Genomic DNA, 15,204 nt, shown 5'->3' on the forward strand with positions numbered 1-15,204 from the left:
TGCCTGGAACTCTGTTTCATGGACCTGCCAGCCATCATCACAGTCTTCCAGGACTAGTGCTCAGATCTCATACTGGGTAAATCAAACCTAGGCAGTTCCCAAGAGCCAGCAAGGGGCTCAGTGAATGGTGACTGGGACACTGGGTCCCATCCCAGCTCTGCCACTGACAAGGTGCCTAAGTATTTCTTTTCTCTGTACCTAAGAGTCTTTATCTATAAAGTAGGGACAGTGACATCCATCCTGAGTGGCTTTTACAAGGGTCCACCCAGACAAAGGCAACAGGAGTCTAGAAGCTGGCCATTGGTCTGTCTGTCTCCTTCCCACTTGCAGACCCACCCTCTCTTGCTTTCCCGGAGTGTTAGCTTCTGGCTATGGCTTCTCCTTTTATGGCTGGTTACCCATGACTGGCTTCCTGACTTGTCTGAGCTTCACAAGACTACAGAGTAGGAGGCCAGCCTCTCTCCAGTGGTCTCTGTCCTTACACATTGTGGCTTTGAGCTGGTCACTTCAACTTCATGGATCTCATGTTTCCCTTTTGTAGAGGAGGGTCTCTTGGGATTCTAGAAATACTAGTAGTTGATTGTATCTTCTGGATGTCGGAAATGGTGAAGCGATGGTTAATGCTGTCAACTTGACAAGAATCCAAAATCACCTGAGAGAGATAGGTAGGCATGCCTACAGGGGATTATCTTGATAGCATTAATTAAGGTGGGGTGATCCACCCATTGTGGATGGCACCATCCCTGTGCCTGTGATCCTGGAGTGTGTAAGTAGAATAGCCAAGAACAAGCATTAATTTGCCTCTTCTGACTGTGGATGCCTCAAGAGCAGCTGCTTCAGGTTCCTGACGCCTTTATTACCTTGATGCGATGGGAGTGTACACAGAGCAATGAGCTAAAATAACTTTTCTTCCATAAGTTGCTTTTCATTTTATAATAGCAACAGAAAAGTAACAAAGAGGGTGATACCTTAACATCAATTACCAACTGCAATTCTTAGTAAGTTCTGCATGATAGGGCCCCATCCTTACTCCTCCCCAGGCCCTTTTCATGCCTCATGGTAGTCCAGAGAGGCTGGCTTGATTAATCTTCATGTTGAGGACGTCACAGTGCTCAAATCAGAAAGGCCAAGGCAGGTATGCAACTTCAAGTTCTTTTGACTTAGGTTACATTTCAGAGGTGGATGGTGTCTTGGTTAGGTTTCCATTGTGACAAACCATGACCAAAAGCAACTTGGGAGGGAAGAGTTTATTTCAGCTTACAAATCCCAGGGCCAAATCTCAAGCAGAGGACAGAAAGGAGTGCTGCCTACTGGAGTTCATCCTGGCTTGCTCAGCCTGCCTTCTCATGGAACCCAGGACTACCTGCTCAGGGGTGGCCCTGACCACCATGGGCTGGGCCCACACATCACATCAATCAAAAAAATGCACATCAGATTTGCTTACAGTCCACTCTGGTGGAGGTAATTCCTCAATTGAGGTTCTCCTTCCTGATGACCCTCACTTACATCAAACTGACAAAAACTAACTGACGCAGATAGTGCTGGGCTCCCCACCACTGCCTATTACTCATTTCCTCTCAAGCTAGGGTGGGGAGGAAAGCCCCTCAAAGCCCAACCTTCCAGGGAGGAAAGAACCTCGAACCTCCTGCAATATCCCCACACACCCATAGTTACTGCCTACAAGTGTCACATCAGGGAGAAGCCACTACCATCACTTTTGTCTTTGTCTGGATGGAGAAATGAGTAAGTGGCAAGACAGAGCCATAAACAGACCTTGCAGAAAAATCATTACCCCCAGAAGCCCACAACACCCAATGGCAAACATAATCAAAGATGAAAGCAATTATTCCATCTTTCATTAACCAAAGGTCACAGACTGGCCTTGGGCAGAGTGGCCCAAGGTCCCAGGCCCCTCCTGTCTGACATCACACCTGGGTCCACAATAACAGATGCGTATTTTAGGCTCATCGTGGAGATGGGCCTCAGGACTCGTCATTGCTTTTCTTGCTGCATCATGCCATTCCAGATATTTCTTATGTGACATGCAGCTCCATGGATATTTGGAGGTTCAATACTCATTCCTCAGCAAGTTGCCAAAAATCTCTGACTTAGAAAGAAGCTCAGAGACAACACATCCCAGGTCCTTATAGGGCAATTACACTTCTAAGGAGAATTACGGGTATCCACAGCTCTAACCGGGATCCTCTACCTCCTCCTCTGGCTATTCCAAACCTTTTGTTTTGGTGGCTGGGTGAAGGGATGCAAAGTTGTTCCCATGGAGCCCAGGCTCCCCACAACCCTGGTGCCTGCCTGCTCAGAGGCAGGGAAGAAGCCACACTGGGCAAGCATACAGAAAAAATGTGACTTCTTGTATTGTCCTGTGAGGTTCTTGATCACAGATTGTACTCTCTCACACTGCTACCAATGGCCATCTAGCCCTCTCTTGGCTGTCTCCAGGGTTGAAGTGCTCACTCTCTACTGTTCCAGGAGGACCCTTATGGCTGCCGCATGATCTCTTGGGCCCAGCCTGGGACCTGAGATGGGTGAGGCCTCTTCCCATGGCCTCACTTTTTTAACACAGAGTGAACTTGACTCTTCTGTGACAGCACTGGTCTGTGAGGACAGCCACTGTAGGAAGGCAATTCTGTCAGGGAGACACACTGATTCAGAAGCTTCTTCCTGTGCTGGGGTCCTGACAAGTGGGGATAGACAGATGTGGAGAGGGCATGGCTAGGGCTGGAATCCAAGGGAGGAGGAGATCATTGTCTGGGGAGGCAGGGAAGACAGTAAACTCCCAAGAGGAGCCTGTCTACTCTAATCCCTGGGCTCAAAGTGTGTGCGGTAGTGTCACAGGATTCTGTAGACCTTAGTAACTTATCTGTATACTTCTATGTATGCTTTTTCCTTTTCTCTCTTTCCTCCCTCCCTTCCTTCTTTTTCCCTTTCTTTTTCCCTTTCCCTTTCCCTTTCTTCCTTTCTTTACAGGCTTTTAATATGTAGAACCTAGGCTGGTTTCACTCCTGTCTTCCTGCATGGGCTACCACCCTGAGTGTGTACTCTACCTGTAACCATGCCTTACACCTCCCTGTGTCTGCATATACATATCTACTCAGTTTTTTTTTTTCAGACAAGTTCCTAGTGTGCACATACATACCATGAGCTTTAAAGCCCCCCCCCACTAGTGGACACTTCAAATGTTCTTTATTTCTTTTCTCCTCATGTCAGGGTCGCATGATGCTGCAATGAACATCTTTGCACAGCTATCAGCGTATGCCACACTTGAAGGAGCCATTCCTTCCTTCAAGGGGAAACTTCTGGGCCACATGAGTAGCTCCTGTAAAACTCTCCTGGGGTTGGGACCCTGGAAGATCTTTTTGAAACTTCTGATCTTCAGGCCTCCACCACTCAGGAGCTGAGATGACAGGAACATACCGCCGTGCCTAGTTTTTATGCAGTATGAGGGATCAAGTCCAGAGCTCTCTGTGCATGCAAATGCTCCATCAAATGCTCCATCAACCGAGCTCTGCACCCTCTGGAGGAAGACCTTTTATAATGAGAAGCTAGGTCATGTTATGAAGGGCTTTCTTCTGGTGTCGCAGAGCCTGGCGAGAGGCCTTGGGACAGCACAGAGAAAGGGCGGTGCTTAGAAATCTGTCCCTTGAATGGATGTTCCAGTGGGTACTCTGGGCTTTTCAGCCACCAGCCAGCCTTGGCCCCTCAAAGTGGAACAGGCTGCTTAAGGTTGTACCTTTTCCTCCCCCATTCTCTCGTTTCTACCCACCTTCCTCAGCCTAGCCTCCCAGGTGCAGACTGGCCTGCACAGGCACACCTCGGCAGCGCCGCCCCTGTCCCTTCCAGCTCAGGAGCTCAGGGCCACTGGAGTCTAGTGGGGCTTTTGGAAGGACTAGACACCCTTTCCTCCCCTCCTCTCCCTCTTCTCAGCTTCCCCCTGCAGCATCCACTGAGTGGCAGACCCCTCCCCCTTCTCTCCCTTCCCCCTCTGCCACTCTGCTGCCTGGTTTCCTTGTGGTCTTGGGGGCTTTCACCCAACTGCCCCTCTTTTACCCACTTCCAGTCATGTGGTACCTGAGTTTTAAATATCTTCAGAGAATTTCAAAGCCATCTAAATTCTTCCCAATCCTTATCTGCAGGGCCACAGGGGTTTCTGCCTCTGGGGTGTCTCATTAGCATCTCAAAGAATCTGTTGAAGACAACCCTGATAAAGATAAACGGCACCTCCACCTACCTACTTGCCAGGAGCCAGGAGCCTGGGGTCAGCTTTGCAACTTCCCTCCCACAACCTCACCTGAAACATTTCCATACCCCAACCAATGCACCTGCCTCCACCTGCTAGGCCCCGGGACTCCTGCAACAACCCCACCTGTCCCCTGGCCTCCAGCACCAACCTGTGTTTCCTGAGAGGGAACCCACATTCTTTGTCTCCTCTGGGGGGGCCTGTAAGAGCTGCTCCCAAGCTCCGCCTTGCTCCCTTCTCAAGAAGCCTGTAGTAGCAACTTCCCCTTTTTAGCATCCCACCTCTGTCTCCCAGAGGATCCTGGTCATCAGCACTCTCTCTGACTGCCAGGTCCTTTCCTGGTGACCTCTGTATCTTAGCTCAGTTGCTACCAACTGACACATCCCTCTGGCCTACCTCCTAAGAGAAATTACTGTTACTCTCACCTTTCTGTAATTATCAAAATGGTCTAATTACAAGATGTTCTGTGTTAGACTTCTCTCTCTGCCCGAGACAGGGGCCTGGATGCTCCCAAGCAACATCTGTGTGGCACATAGCACAACTTCCTACGTGGGCCAGGAAGAATCCAGAGTGGCTATCTGTCACTGTGTGAAGGCAGGAAGTGCCTCAGGTAGGCTGTGTGATGATCTGGGCTGGTTTGTTGTGGCCTGGGAACCTCAGCTTCTATCCTAGTGGCAGGGGTGGGGATGGGGACCACGAGGGGGGGGGGTGCATAAGCAATGTGTCTGGCTTGGAGAAGATACTCATGAATTAAGTTTCCTCCCTGCTTTGTCTTTAAGTCACCAGAGGGACTCAAGCCTGGAGACACAGTCTGTCACCCTGAAGAACAGCAGCTTAGATACCACCCAGACCCTTGTGGTGGCTTCTGCTTCCCAAAGAGGGACAGTGTTGCCCTGTTACTTAGTTGTACCTTCTAGACTTTAGAGAGGCTTCAAGGTTCTGCCTTGGAGGGGTGAGGAGGTAGGCTGTGGGGGTGCTGTCACTCACAGGGGCATCCAGCCCTGGCCTCAAGGACCCTGGGGCACTCTTCAGAGTCAGAAAGAAGCTGGGGCAGTGGGTTCCAACTTGACTCACATTACAATGTCACATTAGAGCACAAATGAGAGGGAGGAGAAATGCTCTTTTAAGCGGGAGTTTATTTTTGTCACTTTGTCAGAGAGAAATTGCAGCCCTGGGGGCATTGAAGCTGCACAGAATTACCCAAAACATTAACATGCAAATTGCCTTCTTTTGAGAGGGTAATTTTATTAGTGCACGAAAATCAGAAAAAAAAAAAAAAAGTCTCTTTCTTGCACCATGCCTGGGAGCAGTCCCATCCCAGGGCTGATGAGGGCCTGTGCACCCGGGGAGAGTTAGGGAGAGCCTTGAACTCAGCCTCAGGGTGCAGCTGGCTGCTGCTGGGCGCTGCACAGGGTGAAGGGAGCTAGTGACTACTCAATATTCGCAGCTGCACCAGAACAAGAATTTGTAGAACCAAGACCATAATCCTCAGAGAGCCAGATGAGCACCAGGAAGCCACTGTTGGGCCTGGAAGTCGCCACTCTAAGAATCAGGAATCACCCCTCCACCCCCTCCCCACCCACCCCCCTTTGTGTGGACAGCTAAACCACTGAACCCAAATGAGAACCAGGATCTGGAAGGAAGGCACCGTGGGTGCCAGTGGGGAGGAGAGGCGGTATCAGGGATGGCCACTAAACTTTAGGCAGGAAAGGGCTGTTAGATAGCGGAGTGGCTTTCCAGGAGGGCAGAAACATCTGAGCAGAGAGGTAGAGATGGGGGACCTTCAGCATACTGTGATAATGATACCCAGGTGGGGGTGGGGGGGTGGCCCGAATGGTGGGAGGGATGGGGGTTGGGGCTGCAGAGGGTGGAGACAAGTGAGCAAAGGTGCCTTTAAAGGGTCCCCACCACCACCACCTTTACGCTACTGTTGAGGGTTAGTGAGCAACCTGTAGGGTCTGCTTAGAACATAAAGATCCACAGACCCCATGGGATTTTAGGAGGGAGGGGTTTTCCGAGCCTGGGGTGCCAAAATGACAGAAGGTTCTATGAGGTTGCGATTACATAAGGCTTCCTCCTCCCTTTGCAGCAGGAGCAGGAAAAGCAGGGGCAGAGACACCCACGGCCACCAAGAAGCATCTAGGTAGTATCAGGTTTCCCTCAGCTTGTGAGTACACTCTTCCCAGAAGGCCAGTGGTGTCCTCCAGTCTCAACACATCTCCCAAGGCCCTTAACTTGGATGGTGCTGTGGCAGATAGCTATGGTGGGGGCACAGTGGTTGCCTTTAGGGAAGCCCAAAGGGAAAGGGGTTGCTATTGACATTTGGAGCTGGGCAACTCTTTGCTGGGGCTGCCCAGGGCATCATGGGACGTTAGTAGTACCTCCAGATTCTGCCTGCTAGATGCCGGTGTCAACTTTCCACCCTCAGCGAGACCAGACATGCTCATACTCCTAGGGACTTGGGGTGCTAGATTTAAGCCCATGACTTTCTGTAGCAGTGAAAGGGGTACACTCTGGACAAAGAGGCCACTGGTGCTGAGCCCTGCTGGATGGACTTGGTCCTGCTGGGAAGGGCATTTGCTGACCCCAACAGTGGACTAACTAGATGGTCGTTGGCTCTCACTGCACTTTTGAGTTTTAGGATGCCCAGGTTTGGCCGCCAAGAGTCCACAGAAATGCCTCTGGGAGACTTGTCACTGAAGAAAGTGGCTCTGCTGCTCACATGCTGGGCCACCTTGGGCACATGACTTAACCTCTCTGAAACTCATCTTTTCCCTCTGAGCTGGGGCTGAAAGCTCACCTTACAGAGATGGCGGGCAAAATGTCACACACTTATAGAGGTCTTCCCAGTTTTAGTTCCAACATCTCACTCCAGGCTGAACAAACCACAAAGCAATGGCTTTTTTGAGTTCAGGAGAGAATTGAGAGATCACAGAACAAACTGCCACACTGGAACTGGGGATGCAGGCAACTGAGGGGACCAACGAGGGGAAGAGGCACCAGAGCTGGTAACAAGAGCGGTGCTTTCATGGTAACCTCTGGCTGATGAGAGCCGAGTGTGCGCAAGTCCTGGCTGGGTGGTGGTGGTCAGACATTCCTAGATGAAGCCCCAGTGTCAGAGGCTTCCCAGGGTGGGGAGTGGAGACACTCCCCCCATCACTCCCACCCGCCCCTCTTCCTGCAAGCTTCCCGCAAGGAGAAGAGGCTATGAAAACATCTAGACCCCACAGCGTCAGCCCTACTTCCTGTGTTGCACTGCGGCCTTTCTCTCTCTTCCAGTCGCAGAGGGAGCCTCCGGATACTGTTCAGACATGCTGAACAGTATGGTCCAAAACCATGGTCCAAAAACCACACCACACACAACCAGTCCCGTAAATGGCACAGAAATGGCATCAAGAACCCCAGATCGCAAAGATACGAATCTCTTCAGGGGGTCGACCCCAAGTGCCTGAGGACCATGGGCTTTGCCAATAAGCACAACAAGAAAGGCCTGAAGAAAACGCAGGCAAACAGTGTGAAGGCCATGAGTGCACGCGCAGAGGCCATCAAGGCCCTTGTGAGGCTCAAGGTGGTGAAGCCCAAGATGTCAAAGGCCCGAGTCGCAAACTCAGCCTTCTTGCTTTCATTGCTCACACCAAGCTTGGGAAGCAGATTAGAAGCTACATGGCCAAGGGTCACAAGCTCTGCCAACCAAAGCCCAATGTTCAAAACAAGACAGATGCCTCAGAGGCCCAGGCCCAGGCCCAGGCTTCAGCTCCAGCTCAGGCTCCCAAAGGTGCCCAGGCCCTGTGAAGGCACCACCGAAAAGGTTTCTGCCACTGTGAAACAGATAAACTTGAGGCAAGACCTTGTTTACAAAAACAAAACAAAACAAAACAAAAACCAACCTAACATAAAACATCTAGAACGTTCTCCCTAACCGTGGTGAATGCCCTCAGACACCTGGGGTGAGGCAATTAGAGAACTTCAGCATCTCCAGCCTGTGTGTCCTAAGAGGGAAGCAAACCAGAGCTAAGAAACTCTTATGAAAGCCTTGCTTGTAGACTTTGGCTCTCTGTAAGCTCAGGTTTTTACAGTGCTTTCTCTCCTTGGCACTCGTCCTGGCTAGTTTTATGTCCACTTGACACAAGTTGGAGTCACTGGAGTGGAGGGAGCCTCAGTGGAGAAAATGCCTCTATAAGATCAGGCTGTAGGGAAGACTTGGGACATTTTCTTAAGTAGTGATTGATGGGGGAGGGGTGCATGGGAGGGCCCAGCCAGTTGTAGGTGGTGCTGTGAGGGGGTTGGGGGCTGGTGGTCTTGAGCTCTATAAGGAAACAGGCTGAGCAAGTCAGGGCATGGGCTCCCTGCCCTGTTGAGCTCCTGTCCTGGCTTTCTCCAGTGAGGGGCTGTGCTGTAGAAGCTAAGACACACGCACTCTTTGCTCCCGAGCTGGTGGTCGTGGTGAAACACTGACTACGACAGCACCCCAGCCCCAGGCGGGACTCAGGCGTGGTGGAGGGTTATCAGGCTGCACTTAAGAAGGTTTTAGAGAAACCCAAAGGCCATGAAGGGAGAAAAATAAAACTAAAGAACTGAGGGAAAGGCGGGTCTCTGGCTCCAACAGCCACAGCACAGTCAACACAGCCGGGGCCTAAGCAAGATAAATATAAAACTCTCAGAGAGGACGACTCAGGAGAAAGTTAAAAATATTTTGAACTAAATGGAAATGAAAACAGGACTCACTGAAATTGTAGGATTCAGTAAAAGCAGTGGTGTGGCTAAGCAGACTTAAAGCATCACATGTACACACCAGACAAGAAGCTCTGAAATCAAACAAAGTAAGTGAAAGGTTCAGGCATTATGCTGGCCTGCCCGTGGTACCTGATGGGACAGGCAGTACCCTGGTCAGCCCAGGGTTCCATGGGAACTAAGTCTGCACAGTGCAGAGGACCCCTTTAAAAGCCAGACCCTGCCCATTTACGCTCTCTCTTTACTCTCTCTACTCTTCTCTCTGCTTCTGCTCTTCTCTTCTCTCTGTCTCTTTACACTCTCTCGGCCTCTCTACACTCTCTCTGCCTCTCTATGGTGACCGGCCATGGTGGTCAGCCATTAACCATGTTCCTCTTCTCTCTTAGTCTCCCTACTCTGCCGGGCCTATAATAAACTGGTTAATATGTCTCATCTTGTGCTCCTCTTTTCTTCTTTATTTCTAATTTAAACAAAAATTTAACAGTAAGTTTTTAAGCTGGGTGTGGTGGTATACACCTTTAATCACTCAGGAAGTGGAGGCAGGTGAATCCCTGTGAGTGCAAGGCCAACCTGGTCTACAGAGTGAGTTCCAGAACAGCCAAGGGCTATATAGAGACCCTGTCTTGGGAAAAAAAAAAAAAAAAAAAAAAAAAGCTCTTTCAGGAAATAGGAAAAAGAGCAGATTCAAAATGGCAAAAGAAATGGTGAAAATCAGAAAACAAATCAATGAAAATTAGACAGGAAATTGATAGAGAAAAATCAATAAAATAGAGAAGTGTATCTTTGGAGGACAATCAATACAATTGATAACCCTCTAGTCAGCCTAACGGAGAAAAAGGAGATCATTAACTACTAATTACACATTACTAGCATCAGAAATCTGGGAGTCCTAAAAATTGCCTCAGAAATGTTCCTCCTGACCCCAGGGACAGTATTGGGGTAACAATGAGTGTCATGGATTACATAATTGACATCTTTGCCTGCAAATTTGGTAATTTAAATAACACAGACCCATTCCTTCAAAGATACAATTTACCAAAATTTACATAAGGAAAATCTATAATCTGATTAGCCTCTTGTCTTTTAGAGGAATTCAGTGAATAATTCAGAGCTTCCCTGAAAGCCCCAGGCACCAGAGGGCTTCCTGGTGAATTCTCCCAGACATTTAAATGGAAATGATTCTAAGTCACATTAGAATGTTCTAGAACATAGAAGATTGTTTAGATTCAGTGCTATTTAGCATCCAAGGGGCTTCCCAGCTATGTCTGTTCTTTCTTTAGCTTAATTCTCTTGTGGTCTAAGAATAGTTTATCTAATTCTCTGCTTTCTTAAAGTGGCCAGGTCTAAAGGTGATCCCAGCTACCAGGGAGGCTCCCAGACCAGTCTGGGCAATTTAATTAGAATCTATCTCAACAAAAAACAAAACAAAACAAAACGAAACAGGTGGAGATACAGCTCAGCAGTAAAGAGGACTTGTCTAGTATATAGGAAGCAGGCCCTGGATTCAACCTCTAGTCTTGGAAAAAAATAAAAATAAAATGTTAATGGCTGCTTTATAGATGAGAGCACACTCTGTTTAGCTGAATATTCCATGAGGATGGAGAAGAATGTGTATGCCAGTCTTCTTGCCTGAAGCATTTTAAACACATCAGGCCCAGTGACATACTGTTCGGTCCACCTATATCCTGGCCAGCTTCCTGACCGTCCGGTCCGTCAGTTGCAGGTGGGGGATTCTGCGATCTCCCACCATGACTGTAGATTTATTCTTCACTACCTTCAGGTGCTCTCATGTGAAGGCTGGAAAACTGACTCCCTTTGCTTACCGCCAACCTTTATCCCTGGCAGTTCCCTTGTTCTAGAGTCTGCTTTGTCCAGAACTGATAACACTATTCCATCTCAGATTTGGTTTGTGTGAGCATGCTATGTCTGTCTTCAATCTCTTCCCTTGGCTACTGGTGCTTTTAAGGTTTAAATGGGTTTTTCATAAACAGCATAGAGTTGAGTCTTGTTTGTATATTTTTATTTTTGAATTTTATTTATTTAGACATTTACTATATAGCTGTGGCTTTTCTGGAACTCACAGAGATCCTCCTGCCTCTGCCTCCCAAGTGCTAGGACTGAAGGTGTGTGCCATTATATCTAACTTGATTTAAAAAAAAAAAAAACAAAACTTCTCAACAGATTCTGCAATTTAATTGACATAGCTGAGGCTTTCACGTTAGAGTCATATAATTGGATTGATATCTATTATGGTTGTAACTGCTTTCTACTTATTGCCTGTGATTTTCTTCTCTTTTGAAATCTTGGAATCTGCCTCCTTTGGTTTTAAACTGAACATTTTATATGGGCACTTTATATTTCAACACACCATTTCTCCTACATTTCCTCCTCCTTCTCATCCCCTTCCTTCTCCTCTTCCTCCTCCTCTTTTTCCTCTTTCTTTTTAAAGAGACTGGACCAGAGGTGTGTGACACCATCCCTAGCCTTTTTTAAATTTAAAAATTATTCACTTGCCTAGCTTGCAACATATTTAGCTAATAAGTCCATTTTCAAATAATATGTCACTTCACAGAGAAATGAAAAAAACCTACGTGGCTTTATGTTTGTCTATGAAATTTTTGCTACAACTTCAAAAGCAAAATCTATGAAAGAAAAAAAAAGAAAGCGGGGTTTTATTAAAAGAAAAGCTTCTGTTCTGATAAAGATATTATTTTTAAAGTGGTGTTGAGGGTATAGATCAGTAGATGAGTACTTGCCAAACATGTACAAGACCCTGAGTTCAAACCCCAACACAAAAGAGGGTAGAAAAGGAAAGTCAAGAGACACAGACTGGGAAAACATCTGCACAATCTGTCTGTCTAAAACTGTGTTCACAACATACTCTTAAAATGCAACAGTAAGAAATAATTCAAATTTCAGAAAGGGACTAAAGATCTGAACAGACCCCTCCCCTAGGAATATATAGAAATGGCAAAGAAACATATTAAAATATGCCCAATATTAAGAACATATACTGAGTTTCAAATTAAAACAGTGAGGTATATAGCACTGCCTATCCACTAAGAAGGCTAAACAAAAGGACAAAACTAACTATTCTAAGTGTTGACAATGGTGTAGAGTGACATGTGGGAACACAAAATGGTCCCATCACTTTGGAAGAGAGTTTTGTATAAGACTAAAAAAACATGGCATTATTATGTGCATTCATCAGGGTTCTCCAGAGAGAGAGCCAACAGGAGGGAGCAAAGGGGTCCTTAGACAGACAGACTGACGAATAGACGGATGGATAATAGATAATAGACTAGACAGGTGAGAGGGACATATTAGGGCTACTGGCCATGCAATAGTGGAGGCAAAGGTGCTCCGCATCTGGCTGTCTGAAAGCTGGAAGCCCCCGGGTGCAGGTAATGTGACTTGTTTTATGTCTGAAGGCCTCAGAGCCAGCAAAATGGTGCATTGACTCTCAATGGAAAGCCAAGAGCCTGAGAGCATTCGGAGTAAACTAGTGTAAGGCTAGGAGTTCAAAACCCAGGAAAGGCTGGAGCTCTGATTTCTAAGAGAATGACAACCAAAGGGAGAGAGGTCCCTCTGCCTTTAAAAAATTACAGTTAATTAACTGTGTTGGGGGGCACATGTATGCTATTATGTGAGTGTGGAGGTCAGAGGACAACTTACAGGAGTAGGTTTTCTCCTACTACTTGGGTCCCTGGGGTTGAGTGCAGGTCATCAGGCAGCCACCACTTTACCTGCTGAAGTCATCCTGCCAGCCCCTCTCCCCCATTTTGTTCTTCCTGGGTCCTCAGCTATTGGGTGGGACCCGCTCACATTGAGGGTAGACTTTCCCCACTCACTCCTCAGACTCACATGCTAGTCTCCTCTGAAAATACCTCACAGACGCATGGATGCTTTACCAGCTCCTGAGGCATTCCTTAGACCAGTCAGGCTGATGCCTAAAAATTAACCATCAAACCATATGATCCAACTTCAGCTACATTGATGGCATTTGTCTCTCCATGTAAAAACTTATGTCCACACAAAACCTGCACATGAATATTTAAAGTTATTTCATTCCTCGTTACCAGACTGAGAAGCAATCAAGATACCCTTTTAAAAGTAAACATATTCACTAGTTGTGATTATGCCTATTTAATGGATGGTTATTCAGAGATTTAGAAGATGACCTATCAGCCGGGCACTGGTGGTGCACACCTTAAATCCCAGCATTCGGGAGGCACAGTCAAGCGGATCTCTGTGAATCTGAGGCCAGCCTGGTCTATAGAGCGAGTTCCAGGACAGCCTCTAAAACAATACAGAGAAACCCTGTCTTGAAAAAAGACATAGAGCATCTTAAAGGCATATATGGCTGGGTGGAAAAGCCAGAGCCAGTCTGAAAAGGCTAGGCATACTATGATCCCAACAGTAACAGCACTGTGGAAAAGGCAGAGCTACACAGAGTCAAAAGCTCACAGCGGTTGTCAGGGGTCTGTCTGTCTGTCTGTCTGTCTGTCTCTCTCTCTCTCTCTCTCTCTCTCTCTCTCTGTGTGTGTGTGTGTGTGTGTGTGTGTGTGTGTGTGAATAGGGCACAGAGAGGCGTGGGGCAGTAAAGCTTTCTTTAGCAATGCAGGGCTGATATCTACAGAACCTCATTCAGTTGTTAAAACTCATAGAATGTGGGCTGGAGAGATGGCTCAGTGGTTAAGAGCACTGGCTGCTCTTCCGAGGACCCGTGTTCAATTCCCAGCACCTACATGGCATCTCACCATTATCTATAACTCCAGTTCTAGGGGATCTGATACTCTCTTCTGGCCTCCTTGGGGACCACGCTCATGGGTGATACATAGACATACATGTAGACAAAATACACATATGCCTGAAATTTAAAAAACAAGAATTAAGGGGGCTGGAGAGATGGCTCAGTGGTTAAGAGCACTGACTCTTCTTCCAGAGGTCCTGAGTTCAGTTCCCAGCAACCACATGGTGGCTCACAACCACCTTGAATGAGACCTGGTGTCCTCTGCTAGCATGCAAGCAGAAGACATAATAAATTAATAAAAATCTTTTTTTAAAAAAAAAACAAGAATTAAGAATATAACAATAAAATCATTTTAATAACCTCATAGAATGTTATTTATACAAAAAGCAGTTCATGGGCTTTACCACTAGTAGAGTAGTACTTGCTCGCCAGGTGGTGGTGGGGGGGGGGGCGCGAGGAGGGGGACTGTGTGTGTACGGGGGAAAGGAAGGAGCCTGTCTGCTCTGTGCTTGTAGAGCCTGGGTCATGTTAAGTGCTTGATTACTGTGGCTTGCATGCATTTGTGCTCATCATTTATGATCAGGTTAGGACATGGTCTGTGGCAGAAGCTTTGGTTAGGAGACCTAGGGGTCTAAAAAACTGCTGTAATTATCTGGGTGTCTGTGGAGGCGGCTCCTCAGCTGTCTGGTCCTCCTTCTCCTCTGAGCAGAAAAGAGGAATCCTGGATGGGCACACCCAGAGAGCATTTTTGTCACAGTAAAACCAGTGCAAATATTCCACTGGCTCCTCTGGGGCTGCCAAGTGACAGATGAGGGGGCGCTTGGAAAGGAGCCCTCATAGTTGCAGCACTTTCTGCACATATCTGTCATTGTCACCACTACCCTATGCCAACACCAGAGACCAGACTGTCACAGCAGACATTGCTCTCTCAGCTTCTACACAGGGGTCGTGGGGGGAGAGGGGCTGTAATGGTGCTCGTGTCTTCTAGAGTCTGGGAACTGAACTCAGGCTGCTTCCTTGAAGTCCTTGACAACCTGCTTGAGTGGTCTCTTTACTCTCAGTCTCTTGAAACTTTAGTTTCCTTCTTTGGAAATGGGACTGTAAATAAGATGGAGCCTTCTGGGAATGGGAGTTCCTAGATGACAGCTAGGAATCCATCTGGTCATCTACAAAGCACACACATTTCAGGGGTGCTGCTGGTTGGCTGAGAAAAAAAAAAGGATCCACATTGGAACCAGGTGTATGCTTCCTTATAAATCTTGATACCACCAACCCAAGGTGGATGTCAAAGACCCTGTTTCAGAGGATGCTGAGGCCCCCAGAGGAGGGGAAGACTCCTCTCAGAGCTCCCCAACAGTTGCAGCCTGACTCTACTGCCAGCTTGTCTCATGATGCTGAACACTGCTGCTGTGGCAGTTCCCACAAGATATGGGAACCACAACCAGAGGGTGCAAGGCACAGGGGG

At 47.7% G+C, this 15,204-nt stretch overlaps 1 protein-coding gene and 1 pseudogene across 1 annotated transcript in view; one reads left to right on the forward strand and one right to left on the reverse strand.

The window, feature by feature from the left end:
* Dennd1a (DENN domain containing 1A) overlaps window positions 1–15,204 on the reverse strand; it is a 1,920,886-nt gene that overhangs the window by 17,430 nt on the left and 1,888,252 nt on the right.
* LOC100768896 lies at window positions 614–8,483 on the forward strand (annotated as a pseudogene).

Source organism: Cricetulus griseus, chromosome 6, assembly GCF_003668045.3.
Source record: "Cricetulus griseus strain 17A/GY chromosome 6, alternate assembly CriGri-PICRH-1.0, whole genome shotgun sequence".
Taxonomy (NCBI): Eukaryota; Metazoa; Chordata; class Mammalia; order Rodentia; family Cricetidae; genus Cricetulus; species Cricetulus griseus.